This window comes from Pinus tabuliformis, chromosome 1_1, assembly GCF_031772625.1.
Source record: "Pinus tabuliformis cultivar Carrire ecotype Pingquan chromosome 1_1, CPIR1, whole genome shotgun sequence".
NCBI lineage: Eukaryota > Viridiplantae > Streptophyta > Pinopsida > Pinales > Pinaceae > Pinus > Pinus tabuliformis.
Window position 1 is genome coordinate 838,319,852 of NC_142297.1, and position 20,450 is coordinate 838,340,301.

General features: G+C 38.4%; 1 protein-coding gene across 6 annotated transcripts in view; it reads right to left on the reverse strand.

The window, feature by feature from the left end:
- The window catches only part of LOC149216751 (uncharacterized), a 261,615-nt gene that overhangs the window by 2,300 nt on the left and 238,865 nt on the right, over positions 1–20,450 (reverse strand). For 2 of the 6 annotated variants that reach the window (XR_016251138.1, XR_016251139.1), the window contains 3 exons: positions 1,238–1,410; positions 973–1,095; positions 330–624 (listed from right to left, as the gene is read on the reverse strand). The exons of 2 other annotated variants lie outside the window; for them this stretch is intronic. The gene's annotated coding sequence lies outside the window, so the exon portion shown is untranslated. Of the gene's footprint in view, positions 1–329; positions 625–972; positions 1,096–1,237; positions 1,411–4,978; positions 5,283–20,450 lie in introns of all 6 variants that reach the window. 2 more of the 6 variants (XR_016251137.1, XR_016251140.1) reach the window with 2 other exon arrangements.

The following is a 20,450-nucleotide window of genomic DNA, read 5'->3' on the forward strand; positions in this document are numbered from 1 at the left end:
TGTTTCACAAACGCACGAAAAAAAAAAAAAAATTCAATACAATGGAAGAATATTAAACGCTATGAAAAAATAAAAAATCAAAGAAAATTGACAGACAATTTAACACATGACAACAACAACCAGGAAATCGAATTTCTTTAACATTTAATCCTAAAAAGAGAGATTTTATTGACATTTATTATTTAGAGATTTATTTCCCGTCTCTTCAACATCTACAAATTGTAAAACAAAAATGAAATTAAAATACTCAACCATAACACAACTACAAAAATGAAATTAAAATACTCAACCATAACACAACTCTTTAACGAGCCTCTTCCAAAACACACCTAGAATGGTGACAAGAGCAACACCAATTCAAATCCACAGGATAATGTCCACGGTACTTAAAGCTTTCCAACCAATTCCTTCTTGTTTTCCTCTCAGCGTCTCTTTGGTGCAAATGATACAAGGTTTCCACATCTGATTTCATTACATCAGACACACTAATATGTTCATCAATAAAACAAGGATGGAAACCATGTTTCTTATCCAGCCTTTTGCGAATATACAAAACAAAACTTATGGTTGTAGCAATAGATTTGATCACTTTAGTGTAATAGATGCCATCATGGTTGTCCATATCTGCATTTAATGAGAAAAAGATACAATAAAAATTAATACATAAACCAAGAAACAAACAGATATATACAAACACATAACAGTTAAGAGTTTTTCTATTTGTTTTTATAGCCAATATTTTTTTATTGAACATAAATATAATACTATTCAAAATAAGGAGAGAAAAAAGCAAAAATGACATTACTACTATATCTAGTAAAATATAGTACTAGCGATTGCATCAAATGTTGCAAAGAAAATGTCATAAAACATAAATTGAAGAACAAACATGACATGTAAACGGTCAATGAAAATAAGAATATAAACAAGATTGCATGCAAAGGTGGAAGATAAAGGTAATGTGAAATTTACAAATAGTATGATGTTTCTAACATAGATTGCCTTGTGAACAACATGTTGGTTATCTTTCCACATTTAAATTGCATCACAACTCTTTGAAGACATCAGAGAATCGAAGAAGAAGCAATAATCAACCTGCAAAAGAAATATTTCGTTCAAAATATGTAGAAGAATTATTATTATTTTAAATATGGAATTTAACTGTTGAAATTGATTCTAATGAGTTTGCATGCAAATTGTGTTATAATGAAATTGGAATGAATGAAAATGAACTTACCTTTGTCATGAGAATTTCAATACTTCTAGTTGAAAATGCAAGGAGAATGATGGCATATCAAACACCATTAAATATTTATGTGTAGCTGAAGATGCATATTCTTGATTACCAGTCCACTGCCTATATTTCGTTGCAATAACTACATAGTTGTGATATTTGCGAGTCCATACGCCCTATTTTAGAAGACAGAAAATGTTAGAAGCAAGTAGTTAAAAAATATAATAACAATGTAACATTTGCAACCATGCATTAATAATGAGTAAATTTGACTATTGTTAGTAGATACAAAAAGTATGCAATAAAAATAGAATGAGCTTAATAAATATGGGAAACCTTTTGGAGATGTTAATGTATGGATTGGAGTAGATCGTCTAGAGGAGGCATTGAATGGAGAATTTCTTTTGCATGTTTTCTGGAAGCAATGTTTTCGTTGTATTTCATTTTTATGTAATGATCGAAAGTGAATGCGGGGAAAATTCAAAGATCTTGTAGAGAAAGGACTCTTGAAATTGTTGTGCATCTGAGACCTTAATGTTCAATTTTTCCAATACCTATGATTGCTTTTGGCAATGTCATACCCTGAAGTTTATGTATTTTCCCCCCTATGCTGAAGAGCACTTGAAGGGAAAAATATCCCCAAGCGATAGTTGAGCAGAGAAAGGGAAGATCTTCCTTGTGTAAGACAGTGAAGAGAGTGCCATGGCTGCTTGATGGTTAACGAGATGCCTGCAGTGCTTTGTAGTAAGTAGATTAACTAAGCCATGAGAGCAATTTCTCTGGGATGAGTGAAAGAGAAGCCCATAGCTTGGTTCCCTCACCTTGATGGCTTCATAGTATGGCCTAGGGGTGGCATCTAGCCGAGTTGCATATAATTGGGTTCAAAATTGCTTGTATACAGCCAGTTTGTTAGGATTATTTTTCGTTAAAGACAAGTGTTCTGTCTCTCTGTTTATGAATTTGCAATTGAATGTTGTTTATTGATATGGAAATATGTGTGTGAGAGAGATTATGTTTAATTCTGGTCATGGGAATTTAGTTGCCATGAATTTATGTTAATCCATGCATGTATATTCTACTGGATGCATTATATTATTTCAACGTTGCATGAAACGGGGAAACGGGTACGAGTTTCCGAAACGGGAAGCGATACGAAACGCGACCTCCCAAATTTTGGAAACGGGGAAACGCGAATATATATATATATATATATATATATATATTAGGACATTTAAGAAATATGTGCAATCATAAAGCATATATGATACATTCTAATTTATTACATTATGATAAAACTGTCAATTGTCAATGCATAAACTATAAGTATCTAAATTTGCATCACATTTACTCATGAATAATCACATAATGAAAATAGAAATATCCAAAATCAGCCACAAGAAATTTCTAATTTCTTGTCTCGTGCTTGATTGGGAGTCTCCTCCTACATAGTCGAACGACCTTAATGCTCTTGATTAAATACAAGTTTCATACCCTAGTACCCTACATTCTCTTGATTATTGGGAGTCTCCCCTGGATAGAGGGCTTGGTTCTCTTGATTAAATACAAGTTCCATACCATAGTACATGATAAAATCCAACCGAAACATTGCAATCCCCCCAATCCTGAAATCCTGAAAAATAGATAAGTCTGCTGGATTTTGAGTGAGATCTAAAATTCTACTTTCTCCATATGAAATCCAATGAGGGCGAAACCACTCTCAAACATCCTGAGTCATTTCATGGTAATGTTAAAAATTTAAGTAAAAGGATGAAAATGAAAAATAAAGGAGAATATCACTTTTACTTTAAGAATTTAACATTACCATGAACTGCATATCAACACTAGGGCAAAAGTTCACTTTTATAACTTTAAACAGGCATCTGGAAGCAACTAGAAGTCACTAGGCTAACGTAAGAATAGATTAGAAAACAAATAAAATAAAATAAAACAAGTAAATGCTGAAACGTGGGTCGTAAGGCCCTGAAACGCGTTTCAGGCCGTACTGGCCACGTTTCAGTTTCGTGAAACATGGCAGTACGGCCTGAAACGCGTTTCAGGGCCGTACCAAACGCGTTTCAGCGTTTCGTACCCGTTTCCGTACGGAAACGCCCTTCTGCCCCACGTTTCCTACAACATAGATTATTTTGCATATTGTGTGCAGGTATATAATTATGGGCCTTTGTGGGAGACCTTCTTTGTTGGGATTATGGTAAAATGGTATCTCGAGGGATGGGAATTAATAGCCTATTTAGTGGCTATCTATCCCGTGGTTGGGAGTTTGTGGTAAGGGATACGCTCTTATAGTTGGGTCCCCTTAGCTCTCTGATCACTTCCCTGAGGATATCATTCATGATTGCATTGACCCTTTCAAAATCATTGATGATTTTGATAGTGATCTTGCATATCAATCCCCTGTCTTGCCCATGGCTATTAGAGTTAGGGGGTTTGGACATCCTCTCATATGTTATTATTGAGCTGGGAGAATGGAGACATTTTGAAGAGATTGAAAGCACAATTATGAAAAAGAACTAAAACCAACAAGAAAACAAATGCTTAGGATGAATACCCAGCCGGACAAGCATAAAAAGCAATAATCTTTGTGGAAGTATGGGAAGAGTGCATTAGGTAGAAACTGCAAGATAAAGAAGACTTGAATCGAGATTTGAACTGCAGCCTGAAAAATATGGATCTTATGTACCCATGTCAAGTATTTATGTTGCAGATGGCAAGTGGGATAATGTTTCAAAGGTGAGGACATTGATGAAAGACCGAGGCATTAAAAAGATTCTAGGCTCTAGCTTGGTTGAGGTAAAAAACAAAGTGCATGCATTCATTGTGGGAGACAAGTCACAACCCTCAATCTGAGAAAATATATGCAGTGTTGAACAGCTTGGCTAAGCAGATGGAGGAAGGAGGGTATGTCTCGGACACAAATTTTGTACTGCATGATGTGGAGGAAGAGGCAAAGGAAGACACGCTACATAGTCATAGTAAAAAGCCAGCCATAGATTTTGGCCTTATAAAAGCAAGCCTTGCTCAGTGCTACACCTATCACGATCACGAAAATCCTTGATTTTGTGGTCACTGCCACAATGCCACTAAATTCATCTCCAAGATTTTCGAGAGAGAACTAATTTTAAGGGATGTTAACCGTTTCCATCATTTAAAGGGTGGATCATGTTCATGTGGGAATTACTGGTGACACTGATAGCAAGTATAGCATGCATGAGCGTGCATAGAAATCTAGTGAAGCTAGAAAGCCTCAGTTTGGCTCCTAAAATTTTTCAAATGAACAAAGGGGGGAAAAGATATTAATGGGCCGAAACAAACCAAAACAACAGGAGCTTTAGCATTATCTGTTTCAGAAAATTAATAATATATTATTATCTAAAAACAAAGGCGTAATTGAGCGTTTTGGTTGATTAAGCCGTACCAGAAACGTCTTTAAGTGATATATTTAAAAGTAAAAACATTACCAAGTATTTATATACAACGATGAGAAAATGAAATTTGAATCATATACAATGTTGACGAGTATTATCATAAAAGTGGAAACAATATTGTACATGCTATGCAATGTCTTTCTTGAAATTTTACATATGGTCTATACATAGAGACGTGTTTGGTAGTTAATAACTAAACATATATACAATAAAAGTATTCTATGACATCTAAATATATATACAATAAAAGCATTCTATGACATATAGATGTAATTGACAGTGAGCAACTAATCATATATACATGATGGGGCATGGCATCGACAACACCAATTAATGTTTATTGTGGTGCCAAATTGTGAGAGTTGTTCCTGCAATTGATTCCGCATTTTCCTGTGTGTGCCCCTTTCATGCATGTGAATTGTTTTTTTTAGTATATTTCTTATCTTCCGTAACAATTCAATAGTTGGACGCAAATGGTAAAGAGGCAATGATTGTTGGGGCAAGTTCCTTGCGGGTATATCTTGTAAGGTAAGTTCCTATTGTAGAATGTTGCAGAATGTCTTGGCAATACTCATATAGCATGCGTAAGTAGCATGTATCCATACCTGCTAGACATCAAAAAGGAAAAATAGTAAGTGACAATGGACGTGTTTGCTGAAAACATATTTTTTTAAGAAATGAAGTAAAATAAACAATTTTTTAAATAAGTATAAAACAATATGAGGTTAAATGTAATAAAAAGCAAATGTATGTGAAATTTGGTTAAGTAGCAAGTGGTGTTTACCATGTGGGTAAATATGGAAGGTAGGGTGTACGATTGGCTAGAGTGCATTTTCTTGTACATATTTTGATGCTGAAATTTGGTTAAGTAGCAAGTGGTGTTTACCATGTGGGTAAATATGGAAGGCAGGGTGTACGATTGGCTAGAGTGTATTCTCTTGTACATACTTGCTACTTAACCACCCTTGAAATTGCAATGAATGTTAGACCTTGTCGTTCTTTGCTGAAAACATCTTGTTTGAAGATTTGAAATAAAATAAACGATTTTTTAAATAAGTATAAAACAATATGAGGTTAAATGTAATAGCAAGCAAATGTATGTGAAATTTGGTTAAGTAGTAAGTGGTGTTTACCATGTGGGTAAATCTGGAAGATAGGGTGTACGATTGGCTAGAGTGTATTCTCTTGCACATATTTTGATGCGAGCAGTGATTCCTCTTGCAATTTACGTTTAAGATATGGATTCTGGTGCATGTGTGCGATGCGTGAGAATGGAAATGCTGGATTGATTTGAATGTCTGCCAATGACCGAACTCTTGAAACTGCAGTGAACGTTAGCCCTTATCATTCTTTGGTGCCGATGTCTATTGTTGCTTTGTCTAATATCATTCCTTGTGACTTGTGTATCGTTAAAGCCCATGCCATTCGAAGTGGTATCTGACGGCGTGTACCCCTTGTGATGGGAGAAATGGGTACATATGTTGGGTGTGAAATGTCCCATGGTGTTCCTTTGTATTGGCTAAAGTCAACAACCATGAAGGATGGTAATTCTGGGGGCTTAGAGTCAATTGAATAAAATATTGAAATGACTTTCCCAAGTGCGCCATTGACAAGGCCTGCATTTACCCACAAGTTGTTGGTGAGCATAACTTTTTGTTCGTTGCATAAGAGTACTTTTGCGGGCAAATGATCATCTTCTGTTGTAGTAGAAGTTTATTGCCTTTGTTGTTCTGCAGAGAAAAGCGCGACTGGAATGTTCAATTTTTTAAGCATTTTTTTATTATGCAAGACAACTGAGTTGTTCGTTGCATATAGGTGCATGGATTCTTCAAATGTGCGCTGCTCTTCATGCGTAAGAGAGGAATTTGTCCTTCACATTAGGCGTTGTCAATCTTCAAGAGTAGATATTCCATTTCTGAGATTTGTGAGTATTTGGCGGAAAGCAACCTGGGACGGGTTAGCTCCTTGTTGGCAATAAACAGTTGAAAGTGTTATGAATGTGTCAAATCTGCGCCAAGTGGAGTGCCAGCATATAGAGGAATGTCTTTTACAGGTGGTAGCTGGCCTAAATCTCCAACAAGGATAATCGAGAGATTACCAATTGGTGCATTTCGATGAAGGGGGAATGCCTCTCTTAGATGATCATCAACGCGAGAAAGCACTTTTGGACCGATGAAGCTCATTTCATCAATGAGGATGTATTCTACATGATGGTGTTGCTCTTGCAGTTGTAGGAGTGGCTGGTCTTCAAGAGGATGCATTGATTAGATAGGGATACGAAGGGCAGAGTGGATTGTGAGGGCATTTATGTTGAAAGCTGCAATGTCGGTTGGTGCAAGTAACAACAAAGGGTTTTTGTTTGTTGGTGAGTTTTCCACAAATGCATGGTGCAGACATTTAATCAAATGGGATTTTCCTGTCCCAGTTGTTCCTTGTATGATGATTCTGCGTGGGGGTTTTGGCGAAGGGGTTTTGAAGTGAGAAAAAATAATGGTAAAAGTTATGTTTTGGGTAGGAGATAATGTGTGATCTTGGGGAAGGTTGGAAAAAGAATGATGTTGGTTTTGAATATTTGAGCAGTTGAATTCAATGAAATTTATGGCAGTTTCTTGCAAGTGGAGAGGGATAGAAGTATGTGACCAATTGTGGTTGGCATCGAAGTCGCGGTAGCCAATCATGTCGAGGTCATCAACTTCAATATTGTAACCTGGGTGGAGTTGAGAGAGGATTTTCCATTCATTCATTTGCATGGAATCAAGAGGGGTGTCAGAGGTAGATTGATCTTCAGTATGTGGGGTTTGTGGGTTTTCAATTTCTCGGTGGACATGCCATGGTGTATATGTACCTTTTTTTTGTTCCCAGTGTGCAATTATTTCTGCATCAGTTGAACCAATGTCATTGGGGAGTGCGCGGAAAGGGAAATACAATAGTAATTCACTCCAACAAAAAGTGGCATAAGAAGGATCATCAGAGGAAGGAATGACAATGAATCATGGCAAGACATGTACAACCATTGAAGGGAATATGTGTTTCCATTGGTTTTTTTTCCCGATGGGCAGAAAAATGACTAAAGAGCGTGCAGCTTCAAGAAGGGGTAGTGATTCCAATGCAATAGGTCTGTTCACGTATGCAAGGATAAAGTTTGATATCGAAAGGGGATTCTCAGTATCTTGAGAAACACGTTTGAAAACAGTCATGTTAACATTCAAAGAAACAAATGTGCGTTTGCAGAGAGAGAAGGGTAGCTTTTGTAACATATGGCATATTTCTTGCGCTCCAATGTCTCTATCTGCAATGGTTTCTGTAAGGAGTTTCCGGATAACAGTAACAGTAGGTGCTTCTGGAGTGGCACTTTGCGAAAGTCGTGATAGCATTTGTCGGTAGCTCTCAGATCTTGTTTCTACTTTTGCTCGATACTTTGAAATATAGTTTAACACAGCATGGCTAGATAGAATTGGTTGACAATCAACATTTGCTCTCCAGATAGAAAGTAGATCAGCATTGTGAATATTCAATCTATCATCATTGCGAGCAGGGACATAGGTTTTACGACCTTTATCATTAATGAAAAGTGAAGATGTGGAGTTTAACTCCCACGATACTCCATACCGGCAGCTAAGAACATTGTCTTTCTTGCGAAGACAAGAAGATTCATGACATTCTGTATGACATTGAACACAGTTGACGAGCTCTGCATAGTATTCAGACTGGGTTGACTTGAAGATTGATGTTGTGTCAAGAAGACATGGGTTATGAATTGCTAATTGGTGAAGTGCATGACTTCGATGTTCTGGCTGGTGTGGATTCCAGGCGTTACATAGTGATCAAAATATTTCTGTGCATCAGCAACTTCTAATGCATTGTTCCAGTCAATAATGTCCATATTTGGTGAATTTTTCAACCAAAGGAAGCTATGAATGTGTGTGGATCCTTTATGTTGCCATTCGTATCTGAATATAATAGGAAGGTAAAAGTTGGTTAAAACATATACACAATGTAGAAATTAATGCAGAGAGAAATGGATATTAAAAAATACCTGCAGCAATAATCTATTGCGTGGAGGCCTTTTTGCAGGACTTCTTCGAGGAAAATTGTAGATCTGCAATGCATATATTGGGATGTTAGATGTGGGTTTTTATTTATGTTTTGAATTCTCCATTGGAAGTGGTTGTCTGAACTAGAAGGAACATTGGTAGGCATGATCATGTGCAAGTCATGCCATTAGTATCAGTTGCACTAAGAGTGAAAAAGAATGTCGGACTTCCTATTTGTGTGATCATGTCAGTTAGTTCAGATCGTTGTTTGTTCCCGAAAAACTGTGTTCTTCGTAGGCCTGAACCAAACCGCATTATTTGCTCAGGTAATTTTGACTTTGGAAAGTCACAAAGAAACTATCGTAGATCTGAAACTATTGTTGGCAAGTTGTTCTCAATGTAATTCTTAACAAAAACAGTAGCAGTTGTTTGGCTACGATGGCGCATTAGAATGTTATAAAGGTAGTAGCGGAATCTTGGATGTTGGCCAAATCGGTTATCATGGTAGTGCAACAAGTGCAAAGCGTATTCATGCATCTCAACTTTTGTAATTCTTGGTTGCATGATCATGGAAATGCCTGTAGGAAAGAGTGTGGGGAATGCCATGGCAAAGAGACCTTCGGTGTTGTATTCATTCATAGATGTTAAAGATATTGGAGGCCAGTCAACTGAGCTTGTTGAATTTGAATGGGTCAAGTGCAAATAATCACATATGTGCTCAAATTCAATACATGAATTTGGGAGTATTGGAACAAAAGAAGAGGGTTGGATTTCTAATGGAGGTAGCATGACATCAGTATCATAAGTAGAATCAATATTGGTTTGATGGGGTTCAAAAGAGGAGGTGGTTACATTATGAAGAAGAGAAGAAATATCTGTAGGGTGATCTGGTAGAGCAGAAATTGCAGATGAGTTGAATTGGACATCATTGTAGTAAGGGTCATTTTTTATTTTTTATTCAAGTGCTGCAAGGACACGTGATTTGCAAACAAAGAATTCATAAGCCTTTTCAGATGGATTGTGCCTTTTCACAATGAGGATGTCTAAGTCAGAAATCATTCGGGGTAAGTATTTGGCAATAGTAGTGATGTCTTGAGGGAAGCTAATTGTATGGCCACTATATTTGTATTGACCACCATGGGCATGAGTGACTTGTAGAATGGGGTTCACACATGCAATGAGCATTTCCTCAACTTATGTTAAATGTTGAAGGACATATGGTTGTTCACCAAGGTCCAACTTGTGTTAAATGTTTAAGTACATATGGTTGTTCACCAAGATCCATGTTATTCACATGAGAAAAATGATTGGTAGATTTAGATGATGCACAACGAAAACAAGAAAGGCTACCGTGTAAAAGTCTTGTTTTCATTCCTGGGTATGATTCTTTGCATATTGTGCAAACATGCATGGTAGAAAGTTTATCGATCCTTTGTCGAAAGCGATGATGTTCATCATTAAGGGGAGGGTTATATTGGATTTGATGAAGGTGAGGTGGGTTGGTTTGCATAGTTGGGAGAGCACTTGAGGTGGGAAGGGATGTAGTGGAAGTAGTAGGGTTGTTGTGGTTTTTATAAAGAAGTTGCCGACATGCATTTATTGTATCTTTGTGTTGTGCATAAAGAAGACGTCGCCGTTCGTTTTTATCTGCATTTTGATTGTTGTTTGGCATATCTAAACAAGTACAAATAATTATCGTTAGTTTGGATACATAACCAACTTAGAGTGAATCATAAACGAGTTTTGCATGTATAGAGAATGTATTACAAGTTTTAGAATTCCATTTTTTTTATTTGAACATCGTTGAAGTATAGGAAGAATAGGTAAAAGGACAAACATGCAATTCATAGACACGTAAATGAGGGAGTAAGAATGATTTGACATTGTTGCAAAGCTTGATATATAGGTTATGTAAAATTTGAAAGGGTAAACATACATATGGTGAAAGTAGTAATTAAGAGTATTACAAAAATATACGTTATTATGGCATCTATTATTGAGAGGAGAAGAGCAAGATAACCAAGTTTTTGCTTTCTTCTTCTTCGTTTTTTTTTCAACAATATTGAACAATAGCATGAATAGATTAGCAAGCAAGAAATCAATGTATAGCCATATAAACAACGAAGGGAAAAAAATGAATTAAAGTTTTTACAAATGTTGATATCTATATTATGTAAAATGCAAAGGGGTAAACATACATATTTTGGAATAACTGAAAAAGAGTATTTTCAGTGAAAGTGTGCAGCACAACAACATGGGCGTAATTTACAACAATATGGAATAATGAGCTATGCAGAAATGTCAATTTATGTACAAACAATAGCGTTTGAAGAAACCCTAAAAAAAAATTCAAAGGCGACGAACAACAGGTCATTTTGAAGTGGACATTGCTTGAATGTCATTGAGGGCTTCTTTGCATGTAGAGGCATATTGAATTTCTTCTAAATTAATCAGTATTGGTTGCAAGCACTCGACACCATTGAAGTAGTATGTTTTAATGGAAAGTGTTAGCAGGAAGCGGCGCCCTGAAATTCGGCCACAAATTTCTTGAAGATCAGCTGGTTCGATAGAAAGAAGGAACAAGTCTTTTGTCGTGATGCCCATGAGCTCATTTCTTGCGTCATTGAAAGCTGTGACATTCTGTAGGTGCCCGGTGTGGTCATGCAGCTGAATTTTAAGTTTGTAACGGTAATCACATTCTAGGAAGTCGTCGTTACACTTTGTACAATGCCAAAGATTGTTAGAATGCTCCATAACATTTTTCATGCATTGTTTTCCATTGAAATCTAATGGACATGCAAGAAAATAGAAGCCATCCATGTGATGAGAAGTTATCGTTGCACGAACTGAAACCCATATTTTTTCCTCGGAGGCTTGCATGCAAGCAATTTCATGAATCGTATTTTGTGCTAGGGCACGTTTTGAAGCAACACCATAGTTTCTACTCAAAGATGGAGAAGAAGAGCTATAACCTTTTTTTATGGAACCATACATGCAGTTGATGAGTTTCTTCAACTTGTGGATTTATGATGAGTGCTAGTTGATATCGTCTCTATTGTGGTTCCATTAAATTTAGATACACGACCTTCTTTGATTGCAAGGATTGGTGGGTTGTCAAAAGAGTAGAATTCGGAAAGGTTTTGTCCTATAGAGTCACAATGATCTCCCCATAGTGTTACATCGATGCTAAAACCCGACTTGTCTTCTAATATGAGTGTTTTCCTTAGTGTTTCAGTTTTGTCTTTTCGTCGAATTGTTGATGCAGGGGAGGTGGAGGTAAAAACACCAATGACATCCACATTCGCATTTGGACTTGCATTTTTTATTTCAGCAATAGTTTTGAAGTGAAAGCTCTAATAAGGAAATGTTGGATCACCTATGAAACATGGATTGACAATGGATGCAGCAAACAAGTAAATTTCCCATTTGTTCTTTAGGAGGTTGTAGTTTGGGTTTGCTTCTTTAACTGTGCCATTTGAAACAATGTATAGTTGGCCAACTTGAATTAGACTGTAAAGAGATTTAGCCAATTCAGCAAATGCAGAAAGGTGGATCTCCTCTTTATCACGATTGATAAGGTCAAATACAAAAACTTTTCTTGAGCCTCGCATGTTGTTGTAAGTCTTCAATGTTGTTTTTGCAGATGCTCTACTTTGGATTGACCAATACTTTTGGTAGGGATTGAGCACCTTGAATGGAATAGTTGTAGTTGTTTCCCGTAATTAGTGGAGTAACTACAGAGGGCAAGTTCTCTTGTGTTGATGAAGAGTTATATTGGGATGTACCTGCCTTTGCATGTAGTAGTGTTGATGAGTCCCTGGTCAACGCTGCTTTACGCATCACAACTTCAAGCTCAACAACTCGGATGGACCTTATGTAAACAAATGAGAAAGGAATTAATGTAGATTCCATTTTTGTTTTTTATTTTTGTAATGCAGGAAGAGTATAGAAGACAAAAAATAAAAGAGGGTAAATTCAAATGTTGGGCCTTACGAGGAGTTTTGAAGCACCATGCACGTTGCTTTTTAAGCATAATGATTGAGCCAATTTGGATGTCTTCAGATGCAACTTGTGGGCTACATGCAGATGGTACCAAAGTCTTGTGTTGATGTGTTCCATCAGATAGAATAATGCAGAAGTGTGAGGATGTAGGTTTTAATGAGGTAACAGAACCAATATCGATTATCTGGAGTAGTGGTTGAATCTCAGTGGAACCATTTAGCAACAGAGGAATGACGTTTGTAGTCAAGGCTGACTCCATAATATTAACAGAGGGAAATCTTTTTCCTGTGATAGTAATACCTGTAATTCATTAAATTCACCAAGTTGGAAGGATAGTAATAAATCATCTAATTCATGCAATTAGAATTAGTCTTCACATAGTTGAATTAAACAAATTACAAATTTAGAATTGACCTACTTCCGTTCAGCACAAAATTCTAATAAAGAAAGATGTGATGCGGATGCAGAATGTAATCTAACAAGGCTAACTTTTGATGGTGAAACAATAATAAAAGCATAGGATATGAGAGTGACATTGTCATTCACACCACTATTAAAGACGAGCTGACCTTGTAGCACAAAAAATTTTAACATGTTTTTGCATAAATTAAAATGCTTTATGTAAATTCCATGCTATGTATGTAAAGTATGTGTCTAAACCTTTTGAAAACTATAACGATGTTTCTAAAACTCTTATAACGTGCTCAAAATCTACCTGTTCATGGTGTCTCATGGACAACTATGATTTGTGCATCTGCCCAACAAGGGTTAAACCAAATATAGACCACTATACCTGTTTGATTGATCTTCTTGCCCATGTTGGGAACATGGATGAGGCAGAGAACTTAATAAACAACTTACCACATGAGTTGGTGACATTGTCATTCACATCACTATTAAAGACGGGCTAACCTTTTAGCACATAAATTTTTAACATGTTTTGGCATAAATTAAAAATGCTTTATGTAAGTTCCATGCTATGTATGTAAGGTATGTGTCTAAACCTTCTCAAAACTATAACAATGTTTCTAAAACTCTTATAACGTGCTCATAATTTGTCTGAACATGTTGTCTCATGGAAAACTATGATTTGTGCATGTGCCCAACATAGGTTAAACCAAATACATACCACTATAGCTGCCTGATTGATCTTCTTGCCCATGTTGGGAACATGGATGAGGCAGAGAACTTAATAAACAACTTACCAGATTGATATGGAACCATATAACATTGGAACATATGTAATTCTCTTAAACATGTATGCTACTGCTGGAAAGTGGGACGATGTAGTAAAGGTGAGGAAAATGATGAAAAACAAGGGGTGAAAAAGGAGCCACGATGTAGCTGGATGCAAACCAGAAAGAGTGTGCATACATTTGTGGCAGGAGACAGATCCCATCCACTGGTTGGTAGAATCTATCCCATGTTGGAGAAATTGCAACTGCAGATGGAAGCAGCAGGGTATGTGTCAGATATGCGATTTGCCTTACATGCTGTTACACAGTAATTTGTCACCATTGGTCACCGTCCCTATCGCCCCGTTTCCATACATTGGAGGACGCATTCCGGGACCTGTGAGCAGTGACATAACCCAAAAACACTTGCATTATGTTCCCCTGAGTATGTACTTCATGTTCCCTGAAGACACCTTCTGCAAATTATCCCTGGAAAGTACTCTTTTTCCATTGGCGCAGGTCCACAGTATCTTACCCGCGCCAATCACTGAGATCCTCAAAAGAGGGCGCGACCATTGGCTCTCTGTCACAGAACAACACCCGCGCCAGCCCAGTTTGGTAATGATTTTTGACAAACGCACGCCCATCTGCTTTTTCCTTTCAGATCACGAAGTCTTTTGAGGGTAAAATCCATCTGATAGAGGTCGAGAGTCATCATCTATCCTTGACATCTATCCACAGTGGCTTTTCAGAGATAATGCCAATCCACAATGAGTGTCCTGGTTCATCGAATCTTTCTCCCTTGTCCATCTATAAATATCTGTCCTCATGCATTAGACAAGCTAGTGGTTGAGTTCTAAAGTTTTTGAAGGAATGCTAGTGAGTGATAGTGAAGCATAGAGAGGTTATGCTGCCGGAGAGGAGGTACATTGCAAGACACATATAGTTGCTCGCCCAGCCAGAGGAGAGGTTCAACGTCAGAACCTTGGTTGTAACTTTTCCTGTCTATTATTCATTAATGAACGACTGCTATTATAGTTCCAATCTCATTGTCTATTATAGTGATGTTTGATTTATTTCCTTTCTGACTGAAATATAGTTGTGCCTTGGTGGATTTTATGCTTGTATCTGTTTCTTCCTTTGCATGTGCAGGTGTCCGTTTGCAAGGATTGCAAGGATTGTGACCTGCCGGAGCGAGGGAGCGGGAATACCAACTTTGCTTCAACTATAGCGTTGGATTCCAGGTTGGTCTTCTTAATTCACCTTTAATGTACAACTAGGAACTTGCGTGGCAGCGTGAATTGATTGTGGCTAGTTCTGTTTTAGGCTAGTGGGATCGCCTCTGTCTGCAGAGGGGATTTACCTATCCAACAATTTGGCGACTCCACTGGGGAGTAGCTATTTGGAGTTTGTCTTGCATGTTAATTTTCTCTTGCCTGTTTGAGTGAATGAGCTTTCTGGGTCAGTTCTGAAATTGTTATTTGCCGTTTGATCTGTTTAAACACTGTCGGCCCGACCTTGGGTCGTTTTATTTATTTTTTAAGCCGGCAAACTTAGTTGGCGCGGTTTTTTATCTGACAGTCGCGCCAATTGGCGCCATTTTCCAGTGTACAGCTCGCGCCAATGCTCAATTAGCGCCGTTTTCTTCCTGACAGTAGCGCCAACCCTGTGAACTTGTTCATTTTGCTTGTTTACAGCCTCCCAAGCTTGGGTTTCATGTTTTGCTCAAACATCTAAATGTATCAGAGTCTTTTTTGACTGGTTTTGAGTCTTTTTCTGGCAAATTATTAATTTGATTTCCTTTGATCATTACTTGGAGGTTTGTCTCGATCTTTTCACAATTTTGCATCTTTTTGCTTTTGTTTTTGCAAAAAAATTTCCCTTTGCGTATGAGTGTTAATCGCCTTTGAGTGTTTTTAGTTTATGATCTTTGGAACTCTCACCCATTTTCTTGGTTTGCACTTGATTGGTTCTTAGATTACATTAGAATCATCGTGTGTTTGAGAATTCTCTTGCATAGATCACACTTGCATAATTAGAATTCTCATTTTCAGGATATGAATGAAAAGTGTGCATAGATTACATTTGCATACTTTGGGTGTTTGCCAGTTTCTGTTTTGGTCTTCTCTTGACCCAGTCAACTTTTTGGATACTCTTTTGCATTTGTTTGGTGGTTGTTAAAGCTTGGTATTCTATGCTTCGAGTGATTCACTTCTAGCTTGTTTGAATTTTGCTTGACTTCATTTGAACTTGGATCACATGGTTCATTGAAAGTCTTTGTGTTTTTCCTTGCTTGCACAGTCCATTTTGGCATTTCAGAATTGGTTCTATCTCCATTGAGTGAACTTTGTTTATTCATGCTTGTGAATATCTCTTAAGATTTGATTAAATGCATCATACCATCTTAAAAGAAAGAAAAACAAAAGATCTTTTGCATCATATTAGTTAGCGTTTATTGTTATTTGTTGCTTTTAAAAAGAAAAAGAAAAATTTTCATTTCTTGTTATTAGCTGCATTAGGATCTTTGTTGTTTGCTGAGTGATCATTTCGTTTGTGTAAAGATCTCAACCCTCCTGTAGATAGAATTCATTGAATGAAATGATATAGTTTTGGCATATAGTTTGCATTTAGGAAGCTTTGAGATATCACATGCGGTAGGACCAAAAACTGAAACATAATTGAAGATAAACTTTAAAATAAACTGAATGAACATAACAACGCATTGGAACCTAACGCAAACATTCTAGAGGTCTAGGTTAGAGACGTGTTCTGGCGTCTTTAAACCTGGTAGCTTACCATCGAGTGGTTGGGTGATTCCTCCACGGTGAAACGATAGGTGCCAGTACGGATTGTGCTCCCACGTACCGTCGCGTATACATTGGGAGACCCCTATAGAATTAAAACCTTTTATCCATAGGAAGCCGAGTCTGCCGCCTTACAAACCGTAATGCACTGAACACAGCATTCGGGAAGATTGACTGCCGTACGGGAAGTCCTTGGTTTTCATCTGATTGCCAAGGTGTATAAGCAGTTTTACGGATTGTTTGGTAAACCTCTTGCCTAGTTCTCCAGAGCAGTCACTTTTGATCCTTTTCGGACTCTCTCAAAGAAAAGGTACCAGCTAAGTCACAGGGTTCGGCGAACCTGAACCTTCAGGTTCGAAATTCGCCGAACCTGTAAAAAAAATTAAGGTTCGTTCAGGTTCGGCGAACCTGAAAGCCGAACCTCAAATCGAACCTAAAGACGAATTCGAACCTGAACGAACCGGTCGAACCTGAACGAACCGGATCGAACCTGAACGAACCGGATGTAATTTTTTGAAGTTCGATGGTTTTCGGGAGGGTTTTCCTGGACGGTTTTCGAAGGAAAACAGCGGGCCGCATACCCTCTCGCTATCTCTTTCAGAGTTGGAAGAATATGTTCGCAGGGTGTTGTATTAAAGTTTAAACCGTTGAATTTTTTTGGTACAGAATCAACATCGTGGCTCCTTGCACCACCATGAACACGGTCACATTGCCTTCGAAAGCACGGAAAGATTCTGACGACTAGTTGGCTTGTCCATCACAATGATTTTAAAATGTCGGTGAATGGTATTGACTGTTAATGACATCACGCGACATTTTTTTAATTTTTTTAGCCGAATCGTTGTCGTCGACATTAAAGTTTAAACTGAGCCACAAACGCGTTTTCTCTCGAGTACACCCTGACAACCGAAGCTTGTAGGCAGCAGAAGCAAGCACAGCTTGCAACGGCAGTTTTGCTTTCACTGTCACATCGTGACTATGGTAATCGATATGCTTTGAAATATAAGCCGTTTACAGCGATTAAAAACAATTAACTCAAAGTATTAGTTTGTTATTTCATTTTTTCGATAGCATATCACATACTAGTTTAGTCAATAAAAAAATTGGAAGTCTTATTTGGCCTCTGACCTTGGCATCTCTGACATTATATTCACTCATATCTTAGTTAAAAGATGTATCTCATATGTGACTCAAAAGATGTACTTCATAAATAATTATGAATAATTTTCAATTCTGAATTGAAGTAATGCTAGCAAATATTCAGAGATTTATGCTCAGCAAATTTCCTTAGTTATTATATGAATATGTTGGTGTGTCCAGAGAAAGTAGCAATGGTGCCATCTTCCATCTACATAGTCCTACTCTGCGGTGTCTTGAAAAGGTTAAACTGGTGCCACTGCCATCTACATGGTCCTCCTACCTGCCATTTGCATAGTTCTGCCATCTCCATAATTGGTGCTCAGAACCTAGCTGAATTCACATTTCCCATTGTACACTTTGTGGGGGTTTAGGGGTACATGTATGTTTAGAATGATTACATTATTGATGTATGTTTACTAATAAGGATTTGTGTTCATGTGTTTATGGATTGATTTTGAATTTTCTATTATTTTGTCATATATATTAATATATATATATATATTGAAAAATATGTATAGTCGAACCTAATGCCGAACCTCATTCGAACCTGATTGGAAAATTCGAACTCGAATCGAACTTAATCGTTGTCGAACTCGAACTCGAACTCGAACCGTGTGACATAGGGTACCAGTGAGCTTCTTGTCACTTCGTGCTCATTAAATATTCGAAGGAGACTAGAGTCATCTTTTTGTCCTTTTCTCGACTCTTAAAAAATGAAAAGGTCAAGTTCAGTGTCTTAAAATTTATTTGCCACGATAACATTACCTGGTTAGACTTTGTTTGCGTTAGTCTGAGTAGGGTTCTTTCTCGTTTTCAATGGCGTCCTTTCCTGAGTCTACCAGCCAAGGTGTTCCCTCGGATGGAAACCCTAGCCCATTTCCTTCTTTTGGAAATGTCGGTGCTCAGTATATGGCAACTTTGTCTTTGCCTGGGTTAACCATCGGTTTGCCCGTATGGTTGTTTTCAACCTCGGTGGTCCCGAGTGTGATGACTCATGTTCCACCATCTCCTCCGCCCGAACAACATCATGTTGATTCCAAGGTGGACCTCTCCCCTTCTTCGCCTGTTTCTGCGTCCTCATCTTCTACTTCGCCTGGCAAAAGTCTGGATTCAAGTAACCAGGTGGCTAAGAAGAAGAAGAAGAAGACGAAGAAGAAGTCTCCTAAACAAGAGGTTAAAAGTATAACTCAAGTCGAGCCACCTTGTGCTCCTCCGCGGAAGGTCAAATTTCCTTGTAAATTGTGCAAGGAAGACCATCTTCTTCGCGATTGTCCTGGCATTCCCAGGGTTCTAGAAGTATGGTCTCACGATCCGGATCGCCCTGCATCGTCCTCTGGAGATCATGGCGATGTTACCTTATCACCTGTAAGTGGTAAGGGAAAAGGGAAGATTCGAATCCCTTGTAGACTTTGTGAAGGCAATCATCCCCTTCACCTTTGTCCACTCATGGATAAAGCCTCCATTGTCTTGGAAAGTCTTACAGCTCCCTCACCCCAACTTCCCGTTGGTTATCAACGTCTCTCTGCAGTTGCAGATCGTCCCCCTGCTGACAAAGAGATCGACCAAGATTCCTCTCTTGTCCAGCCTCCTCTTCCTGAACCTGGCTCTGCCAAGCCTGTTCCAGACCAACCATTGGTCGGAAAGAGTGTCGACTCGAGTTCACCACCCGATCACTCTGTTTCGGAAGAGCATAATTCCCATGTTCTTCTCGTCTCCTCAGATTCTCCTGAGTCCGGAAATGACTCTCCTATCCCAGCTCTTTCCGAGAGTCCTACTTCGATCTCTTTAGAGCAGGGGGGCAATCATACGATTCCCCCACCAAGTAGTTCAGTCGTTTCCTTCGACTGGAGACGTTTGACTACCTTCCGCCTCCCATCCTATGTGCCTTTCTGGGTCACGGTACACGCCTATGACAAGGTAATACCTGGCACTGTTTTGGATGAAGGTGCATCTGTTAGTCTTATGTCTACCACTACTTGGCAAGCTTTGGGTTCCCCACAGCTTGTGCCAGTCACATCGAATCTAACGACTTTTGACGGAGGAACTAGCCAACCATTAGGGATCCTTCCAAAGTTACCTGTTACTTTGGGAGGTAAAACCGTCTATATAGACGTAATGGTTACCCAAGGTGCTTTAGATTTCAGTCTTCTCCTTGGCCGCGACTATGTTTATGCCATGGGGGCCTTATTTCTTCACTTTTCCGTGTGGTTTGCTTTCCACACGATGGAAGAATTGTGACTATCGATCAATTATCGTTCGTTCGTCCACGCGTCCCCCCTGCGCAGTCGTCATCCCCTCTTGGTTTACATCCACCAGTTGCATCTGCCCCACCGCAGGTCAACTATGTGGGCACCCATCCCGTGCCTGTAACCAACGATGCCGCCGTCGTGCATAGTGTCCTGGGCGCATTGGGCGCTGATTTCCAAGATGTTGGCCTTCCCTCCGGAGCGGCCCTCTTGGGAGCCTCCACTTCCCATTCATTATGATGAAGTCGGGACGGAGCATAGTTCGTTTTCCTGTGTCAAGCTCCTTAAAAAATGAAACTAGGTGTCCGAGCATAGTTCCTGATCTTGTGTCAAGCTCATTAAAAAATGAAACAAGGGTTATGAGGATAATTC